General features: G+C 43.7%; 1 protein-coding gene across 1 annotated transcript in view; it reads left to right on the forward strand.

Moving 5' to 3' along the window:
• si:ch211-212o1.2 (TMEM189_B_dmain domain-containing protein) overlaps positions 1-10,669 on the forward strand; it is a 47,055-nt gene that overhangs the window by 801 nt on the left and 35,585 nt on the right. The gene's annotated exons all lie outside the window — the stretch shown is intronic.

The following is a 10,669-nucleotide window of genomic DNA, read 5'->3' on the forward strand; positions in this document are numbered from 1 at the left end:
TTAATGAAGGACACTAAACCTCACTAAGATTAGGGCTGTCACCTAACTACGCGCGCCACGCTGCTGATAATTCGCCAAAACTGTAATGGGCTGTTTATATAGAGGATGATAATAACACCTGTCATTGTTGAGATGAAGTATAGCAAAGATTTTGTATTATATTGACAAGACAGTAGAGTGACCGCTCTAACGATGAAAATATATGTCCTCAAAGATGGCAGGCATGCGTTAGTAGGCGAGATCAGGTGGGACCATTCTAGCCAATGAGAGGGCAGATATTATTATTTTTTTATTGTATTGCCGAAATGCCATGTGTGTCCACTTATATCAGTGCATTTGTAACAACCTAACCATTACGAAACTTCTATAAGCCTCACGTTGTAAATTAGCAATTCCATTTTTGTTGTTGACCAAATTCGACACATTGACCTCCATACAAAAATTCCTCACTTTGTGGTCTTATTTTCGTGGACAGATTTTGGGCAGAGTAGAACCTCTCGCTTTGCTTTTTCCTCTCTGAGTATACCAACGTTTTAAACGTTGGGTAAAAGGGCAAAACCCCTTTGTTATAGAAATAATACTTGCATTGGCTTCAACATAAAATTATGAGTTCTATATTTGTAGCACCAGACTTTTTCATAGAAATGAAAGTGTCCTCCATTTATAAATATGAGCTGATCCAAGCAGGTACTGTGCACTTAATGCACATGTGTAGTAGTAGGCTACTCATCTAATATGATATTACATTGTTTTTTATTTCTGAACCAAAATCCTCAAATAATTTTAACCTGACACAGATCACACGGAATACGGACCTTGTAATACTGTGTGCATTTATGCTGTATTACACATCTATAATTAAATATATCTCATATTTGAATTCTGTCATAGGCTTGTTTATTCTATACAGACTTTAGAGCTGTAAAATGCATATCACTGATTTGGTGCTTTTCCAGAAGTGGGGTTGAGAGGAGAGCACTCTGTCTTGTTTCTGCACACTATGGAGAGTTGAGATCAGTTGGACAGTGCAGGGATCAGTTGGAACATGAAAGCCTAAAGACTTAGGGGAGCTTTACTGAGAAAAGAAGACTATAGTCCAGCTCTATGCTTGTCCTGGACTGTGATTCCTTGTGTTTAGGTTTTACATCTATTCAAAATTCAGAGTGCTATTAGGGTGATAATGATCACCCATTTTCCTGGGTGTGTTTGTCTATTGCCAGACATATGATGCTGCTACTGGCACATGTTATTAATTACTGTACACGTATGTAGATGGATGGAGGGGAGAGTGCATGGTTAATAAATTAATGTAGTAAAGAATGTTCTTGGTAATGGGGGATTGAAGAGTGTTTTCTTTCGGCCAGATGTGAAGCTGGTTCTCACACCAGTTTATATCTAATCTGTTACTCTGCTTAGTATAATAATAGTAGTAGTAGTAGTAGTAGTAGTAGTAGTAGTAGTAGTAATTATAATAAATGGGACTTATATAGCTCTTTTCAAGGACCCAAAGTTGCTTTACAATTATAAAAAGAAAAACAAGAAAACAGGAGTCAAAATATCAGACTAAACAAAACATAAATAAAGAGAAGAGAAAGAGTGTGATGTATCAGTGTATGTGGAGGGAAGGGTTGGGATTGGGGTTAGGATAGTAGTGTGAGAGGGTTGTGAACAGCTATTAGCGTGTGGTATTGGACCACACATTGGCCTGGAAGTAACACAAAACCAGATTTCAAGACACTGCAACATCACAGCTGTTCACAAGAACACCCATTCCATTACATGGACTCCTCTAATGGTATCTAAGAGGTTGCTTACTGTATCCGTCTGTTGAGTTAATGGAGTGACAGGTCTCAGGGTTGAGGGATGATACTGTTGCAGCACAGAGATGAAAGGGACATGATCTTGTAAAACCAGAGTTGCGTGTTTGACTCTTTAAGTCTCTGATTATGGACAACTATTCTAAGAGGATTCCCCATGCATTTGGGGTCCTATTTTATCCAAGTCACTAAATGGCTGGGCGGTTTAGTGGGCCATATGGGCACTTCCAGGGTAACGGTTTTACACTGAGACTCAGATGTTTCATTCTAAAATGTATGTCAAACAAAAACCATTGATTTCAAAGTTTAACAAACCATAGAACTCTATGCACAAGGACTGATGTAGATTTTACCATAATTCTGTTACCAAACTTTACATCTACAGTTTTTCCAGTTTTTTTTATTGTGTAAATGTTATGAATTCTATGTATAATGACTAAATGATGTATACATTTAAAGTAATGATAGGACTATAACTAACATAATTCTACCCTGTCTCTGTATAATGATGAAGAATGTTTGTGCATAAGAAAAGAGGAACTGTTAGCAGACAAGGAACTGTGGCAGACAACTTGTGACCACTGTGAAACTGATAACAGGGAAGGAGGTCTCCCCACCCAGAGAGGGGATAAACTGTTGGGCTTGCAGTAGATTGTGTAACATGTTGCAGCATACGATAAACAATATTTCTGCTGGAATGAAATTGTAAAACAGCACTGTAATTGTCTGAGAGGAGGAGGGACATTTATTGCGAAATGAGAGGTATATAAACCAATGTACAGGAAATGATAGCCAGAGCTCTCGCAAATAAACATTCTGACTATTGTAGACTGGCCTCTGTCTGTTTCATTTCAACAAGAACCTTTATACATTCTTGGTAGCAGACCGAGTAGTTGAATTGAAGTTCAGTTTATGAACATTAAGAACATAATTCTCTTAACAGTAAATTGTTCAATGTAGTCATTGTCCATATAGTTGTAGGGCTTCTTAAACTTTGAAATCAATTGTTTTTGTTTGGCATACATTTTAAAGTGAAAAATTGAATCTCAGTGTAATTCCGTTACCAGGGAATTGCCAATATACAGTGATCCAGAGAGACACAAAGTGAGAGCGAGTCTGGGACAGCAGTAATAGGAGAAGAGGTATGTCAGGGATTCATGGTCCATGGCAGTAGACCTAGCAGACATGTGTTGAGGTGCAGGCGAGGAGTGGTTGGAATGAGAGGGCTGTGTTTGTGGACATGTTGAGGCTTAGCGGCAGGACTGGATTGATGAAGCTTTGGTCGGCTCAATGGAGGCTAAGGCTCATTACAGCAACCCCAGGACAGGCAAACAGCTGGACGTATCTCTCTGCCATATGTCTGTGTGTCATGCACGGCTGACTGCTCTTTGCGCTTTTTATCCCACTTTACGGATTTGCCTGGAAGTAAACAGCATTTCTGCCTGCTTTCTGTTTTCCTGATTACTTTCACCAGCCGTCTTGGTCTGGTCTCAAGGCCACTGGCTTTGTGTCTGTGTGTGTGTGTGTGTGTGTGTGTGTGTGTGTGTGTTGTGTGTGTGTGTGTGTGTGTGTGTGTGTGTGTGTGTGTGTTCTCACATTACTCTTTTAGATCTAGTTTCCTTGGCTGTAAGCGATCTAGACTGTGATAGTAATCTTTTTTTGCCCTTGTCCACATCTCAGGCCTGTTTCTATGACTCTTATTCAACAGCTTCCATTTATAGATAGTACGGTGTGGTTACCATCAGATAGACCAGAGGCAGCCACAATGTTTGGCCGCTTCTGTAGTTTTTAGCTTCAGTGTTCGCAGTGTTCATACTGTATGTGGATTGTGTAAATTATGTGTCTATAAACAATATTTTGCCTATATACTCTGTTTATTGTCTGTGTATTCTGTTTATTGTGGCAGCACCATTTCACTGAGTCAAATTCCTGTACATGAAAATGTATTTGGCAAATAAAGGCAATTCTGATTCTGACCAACTGGGCACTGCACACATAGTTCAAGCACAGTAGGTTAGGGTGGATTTACATTAAAATATGTAAATTTTAATATGTCTAATGAGATCGATCTCTCTTCAACATCAGATTTGCAACTCTTCTGTTTTCATTAAGTTTCAAGTTTTAATGTCACATGCACAAGTACAGTGAAATGCATTTCTTGTAAACTCAAATCCCAACAATGCAATAATCAATAACAATGTATAACTAGAAAAAAAACACACGAGAAATAATAAATATGAAGAACACAATAAGTAAGTAAGCATACTATATACAGGGTCAGTTCCAATACCATACAATGTGCAGGGATACCGGAGTGATGGAGGTAGATATGTATAGGGGTAAGATGACTAGGCATCAGGATAGAAGATAAACAGACTAGCAGAAACTTGTATGTGAGTGGGTGTGCTTGTGTGTAGAGTCCGTATCAATGTATGTGCATATTATGTGTGAGTTAGCAGATGATGGAGTGAGTGTGTAGGGCCCTGTGAGTGTGCATAGAGACAGTGCAAAAATAGGTCAATGAGGATACAAGGTTAACTCAGATAGTCCGTGTAGCTATTTTGTTAGCTATTTATCTTATGGCTTAGGGATAGAAGCTGCTCAAGAGCCTGTTGGGGCTAGACTTGATGCACCGGTACCGCTTGCTGTGCGGAGGCAGAGAGAATAGTCTATGGCTTGGGTGGTTGGAGTCTTTAATGATTTCCAGGCCTTCCTACCACACCTCCTGATATAGAGGTCCTGGATGGCAGGGAGCTCAGCCCCAGTGATGTACTGGGCTCTCCGCACCACCCTCTGTAGCGCAATGCGATCGAGTGTGGTGCTATTGCCAAACGAAGCAGTGGTGCAGACAGTCAAAATGCAGAACTTTTTGAGGGTTTGAGGGCCATAACAAACTTTTTCAACCTCATGAGGGGTAAGAGGCGCTATCGTGCCTTCTTCACGACTGTACGCGTGTGTTTGGACCATTTTAAGTCTTTAATGATTTGGACACCGTGGAACTTGAAGCTCTCGACCTGCTCCTCCCCCCCGTTTCCTGTAGTCCACGATCAGCTCATTGGTCTTACTGACGTTGTTGGAGAGTCTGTTGTTCTGGCACCACACTGCCAGGTCACTGACCTCCCTGTAGGCTGACTCATTGTTGCCGGTGATCAGGTCTACCACCTTTGTGTCGTCAGCAAACTTGATGATGGTGTTGGAGTCGTGCGAGGCCACGCAGTCGTGGGTGAACAAGGAGTACAGGAGGGGACTAAGCACACATCCCTGTGGGGTCCCTGTGTTGAGGGTCAGCGTGGTGGAGGTGATGTTGCCTACCCTCACTACCTAGTGTCGGCTCGTCAGGAAGTTCAGGATCCAGTTGCAGAGGGAGTTGTTCAGATCCAGAGTCCTAAGCTTGGAGGGGACAATGGGGTTGAACGCTGAGCTGTAGTCAATGAACAGCATTCTCACATAGGTAATCCTCTTATCTAGGTGGGTGAGGGCAGTGTGGAGAGAAATTGAGATTGTGTCATCTATGGATCTGTTGGGGCGGTATGCAAATTGGAGTGTGTCTAGGGGTGGCTGGGATGGTGGATTAATTTGTGCCATAACCAGCCTCTCAAAGCACTTCAAGATTACAGGGTGGTAGTCATTGTGGCATGAAGCCTTAGAGTTCTTTGGGACAAGAATGATGGTAGTCATCTTAAAACATATGCGAATTACAGACTGGGACAAGTGGAAGTTGAAAATTACAGTGAATATGCTGGCCAGCTGTTCTGCGCATGATCTGAGAACACGCCCTGGAATACCGTTGGGTCCCGCGGCCTTGCGGGTGTTGACCTGACTAAAGACATTGTACACGTCGCTCTCGGAGAGCGAGATCACCCAATCCTCTGGGTCAGTGACGGCCCTCATTCTTGGCATGATGATGTTGTTGTCATAAAATGCATTGAGTTCGTCTGGTAGAGAGGCATCGTTGGGCAGATCACGGTTGTGTCTTCCTTTGTATACCATTTAGCCTTGGATGTGGTGTGGCCAAACCTATACAGGAGCTTTTCATCCAAACCATATTGCACATAATGATGCACTTGATTAATGCAATGATTCAATTTGGCTAACAGAGCAAACATGCTGTCTATTGGTATTAAGTAATTAAGGTAATTCTTGCAGGGACATGTGGTGAGGGGTAGCAGCTGTCTTTACACTGTACCACTGTGGGGGGTATGTGATGTACAGTGCCTTCGGAAAGTATTCAGACCCCTTGACTTTTCCACATTTTGTTACGTTACAGCCTTGTTCTAAAATTGTTAAAAAATAATAATAATCCTCATAATTTTTTTACACACAACACCCCATAATGACAAAGCAAAAAGAGGTTTTTTAATTTTTTTGCTAATTTATATAAAATATAAAACGGTATCACATTGTCACGCCCTGACCATAGAGAGCCATTGTTTCTCTATGGTGAAGTGGGTCAGGGTGTGACTGGGGGTGATATACACTGCTCAAAAAAATTAAGGGAACACTAAAATAACACATCCTAGATCTGAATGAATGAAATATTCTTATTAAATACTTTTTTCTTTACATAGTTGAATGTGCTGACAACAAAATCACACAAAAATTATCAATGGAAATCAAATTTATCAACCCATGGAGGTCTGGATTTGGAGTCACACTCAAAATTAAAGTGGAAAACCACACTACAGGCTGATCCAACTTTGGATGTTAATGTCCTTAAAACAAGTCAAAATGAGGCTCAGTAGTGTGTGTGGCCTCACGTGCCTGTATGACCTCCCTACAACGCCTGGGCATGCTCCTGATGAGGTGGCGGATGGTCTCCTGAGGGATCTCCTCCAAGACCTGGACTAAAGCATCCGCCAACTCCTGGACAGTCTGTGGTGCAACGTGGCGTTGGTGGATGGAGCGAGACATGATGTCCCAGTGTGCTCAATTGGATTCAGGTCTGGGGAACGGGCGGGCCAGTCCATAGCATCAATGCCTTCCTCTTGCAGGAACTGCTTACACACTCCAGCACATAGAGGTCTAGCATTGTCTTGCATTAGGAGGAACCCAGGGCAACCGCACCAGCATATGGTCTCACAAGGGGTCTGAGGATCTCATCTCGGTACCTAATGGCAGTCAGTCTACCTCTGGCGAGCACATGGAGGCTGTGCGGCCCCCCCAAAATGCCACCCACACCGATCTGACCCACCGCCAAACCGGTCATGCTGGAGGATGTTGCAGGCAGCAGAACGTTCTCCACGGCGTCTCCAGACTCTGTCACATGTGCTCAGTGGACCTGCTTTCATCTGTGAAGAGCACAGGGCGCCAGTGGCGAATTTGCCAATCTTGGTGTTCTCTGGCAAATGCCAAACGTCCTGCACGGTGTTGGCTGTAAGCACAACCCCACTGTGGACGTCGGGCCTTCATACACCCTCATGGATCTGTTTCTGACGTTTGAGCAGACACATGCACATTTGTGGCCTGCTGGAGGTCATTTTGCAGGCCTGGCAGTGCTCTTCCTTGCACAAAGGCAGCGGTCCTGCTGCTGGGTTTGCTCCTCTACGGTCTCTCCATGTCTCCTGATGTACTGGCCTGTCTCTGGTAGCGCCTCCATGCTCTGGACACTACGCTGACAGACACAGCAAACCTTCTTGCCACAGCTCGCATTGATGTGCCATCCTGGATGAGCTGCACTACCTGAGCCACTTGTGTGGGTTTAGACTCCGTCTCATGCCTACCACTAGAGTGAAAGCACCGCCAGCAGTCAAAAGTGACCAAAACATCAGCCAGGAAGCATAGGAACTGAGAAGTGGTCTGTGGTCACCACCTGCAGAACCACTCCTTTATTGGGGTGTCTGCTAATTCTCTATATTTCCACCTGTTGTCTATTCCATTTGCACAACAGCATGTGAATTTATGTCATCAGTGTTGCTTCCTAAGTGGACAGTTTGATTTCACAGAAGTGTGATTGACTTGGAGTTACATTGTGTTGTTTAAGTGTTCCCTTTATTTTTTTGAGCAGTGTAGTTTATTTATTTCTATGTGGTGTTCTAGTTTATTTTCTATGTTGGTGATTTGTATGATTCCCAATTAGAGGCAGCTGGTAATCATTGTCTCTAATTGGGGATCATATTTAAGTAGCTGTTTTTCCCACCTGTGTTTATGGGAATGTGTTTTGAGTTAGTGCACGTAGCATCTCTGTAGTCACTGTTCGTTGTTAGTTTATTGTTTATTTGTTTTTGTCTTTGCTAAGTTTCACTTTAATCATTCAATTATGTGGAACTCAACATCCACTGCGCCTTGGTCCGATATTTATTCCATCGAACGTGACACACATTTACATAAGTATTCAGACCCTTTACTCAGTACTTTGTTGAAGCACCTTTGGCAGCCATTGCAGCCTCGACTCTTCTTGGGTATGACGCTACAAGCTTGGCACACCTGTATTTGGGGAATTTCTCTCATTCTTCTCTGCAGATCTGTTCAAGCTCTGTCAGGTTGGATCGGGAGCATTGCTGCACAGCTATTTTCAGGTCTCTCCAGAGATGTTCGATCGGGTTCAAGTCCGGGTTCTGGCTGGGCCACTCAAGGACATTCAGAGACTTGTCCCAAAGCCACTCCTACGTTGTATTGGCTGTGTACTTAGGGTCATTGTCCTGTTAGAAGGTGAATCTTCGCCGCAGTCTGAGGTCCTGAGCAGGTTTTCATCAACCTATCTCTCTGTACTTTGCTCCGTTCATCTTTGCCTTGATCCTGAATAGTTTCCCAGTCCCTGCCACTGAAAAACATCCCAACAGCATGATGCTGCCACCACCATGCTTCACCGTAGGGWTGGTGCCAGGTTTCCTCCAGACGTGACGCTTGGCATTCAGGCCAAAGAGTTTAATCTTGGTTTTATCACACCAGAGAATCTTGTTTCTCATGGTCTGAGAGTCTTTCGGTGCCTTTTAGCAAACTCCAAGCAGGCTGTTATGTGCCTGTTACTGTGGAGTGGCTTCTGTCTGGCCACTCCACAGTAACCATACAGGCCTGATTGGTGGAGTGCTGTAGAGATGGTTGTCCTTCTGGAAGGTTCTCCCAACTCCACAGAGGCACTCTGGAGCCCTTTCAGAGTGACCATTGGGTTCTTTGTCACCTCCCTGACTAAGGCCTTTCTCCGCCGATTGCTCAGTTTGGCTGGGCGGCCAAGTCTAGGACTCCAAACTTCTTCCATTTGTAATGCTCCTCCTCTTCGTCTGATGATGAGGAATAGGAATCATCGGACCAACACGCAGCGTGGTAAGTGCTCATAGTAAATTTAATTAAATAAACTGAACACTGAATGACAAAAAAACAACAAAGAGAGTGAACGACACAAAACAGTCCTGTAAGGTGACAAAACACAAAACAGGAAACAACTACCCACAACACACAGGTGGAAAAAGAATACCTAAGTATGGTTCTCAATCAGAGACAACGATAGACAGCTGCCTCTGATTGAGAACCACACACGGCCAAACACAAAGAAATAGAAAGCATAGAAAAATGAACATAGAATGCAAGACATAGAATGCCCACCCCAACTCACGCCCTGACCAAACCAAAATAGAGACATAAAAAGGATCTCTAAGGTCAGGGCGTGACACCATTTAAGAATGATGGAAGCCACTGTGTTCTTGGGGACCTTCAATTCTACAGAAATGTTTTGGTACCCTTCCCCAGATCTGTGCCAATCTGACACAATCCTGTCTCGGAGCTTTACAGACAATTCCTTTGACCTCATGGCTTGGTTTTTGCTCTGACATGCACTGTAAACTGTGGGACCTTTATATACAGTACCATTCAAAAGTTTAGACACACCTACTCATTCCAGGGTTTTTATTTATTTAAACTTTTTTCTACATTGTAGAATAATAGTGAAGACATCAAAACTATGAAATAACACATATGGAATCATATAGTAACCAAAAATGTGTTAAAGAAATCAAAATATATGTTATATTTGATATTCTTCAAAGTAGCCACCCTTTGCTTTGATGACAGCTTTGCACACTCTTAGCATTCTCTCAACCAGTATCACCTGGAGTGCTTTTCCAACGGTCTTGAAGGAGTTCCCACATATGCTGTTGGAAGAACAGTTTGTTAGACCTGCTCTACAGCGTTAGGCTGCTCTACAGCGTTACACCTGACACTGCCTGCCCATGTCAGTCTGACTGAACCTAACACCCTGCCACCCTGCCAACCTGACACACAGAACCATACACTAGCCCTACCCAGCCCAGTAGTACAGAACCTTACACTAGCCCTACCCAGCCCAGCAATACAGAACCTTACACTAGCCCTACCCAGCCCAGCAGTACAGAACCTTACACTAGCCTTACCCAGCCCAGCAGTACAGAACCATACACTAGCCCTACCCAGCCCAGCAATACAGAACCTTACACTAGCCCTACCCAGCCCAGCAGTACAGAACCATACACTAGCCCTACCCAGCAGCTGGGGCTGGGTTAGTGTATGGTTCTGTACTGCTGGGCTGGGTAGTGTAAGGTTCTGTACTGCTGGGCTGGGAGGGCTAGTGTATGGTTTTGTACTGCTGGGCTGGTTAGTGTAAGGTTCTGTATTGCTGGGCTGGGTTAGTGTAAGGTTCTGTATTGCTGGGCTGGGTTAGTGTATAGGTTCTGTATTGCTGGGCTGGGTAGAGGCTAGTGTAAGGTCTGTACTGCTGGCTGGTAGGGCTAGTGTATGGTTCTGTACTGTGGCTGGGCTAGGGCAGTGTATGGTCCTGTACTGCTGGCTGGTTAGTAAGTCTGTATTGCTGGGCTGGGTAGGCTATGTAAGGTTCTGTACTGCTGGCTGGGTGGGGCTAGTGTAAGGTTCTGTATTGCTGGGCT

The sequence above is a fragment of the Salvelinus sp. IW2-2015 genome, linkage group LG4q.1:29 (genome assembly GCF_002910315.2).
Source record: "Salvelinus sp. IW2-2015 linkage group LG4q.1:29, ASM291031v2, whole genome shotgun sequence".
Classification (NCBI taxonomy): Eukaryota; Metazoa; Chordata; class Actinopteri; order Salmoniformes; family Salmonidae; genus Salvelinus; species Salvelinus sp. IW2-2015.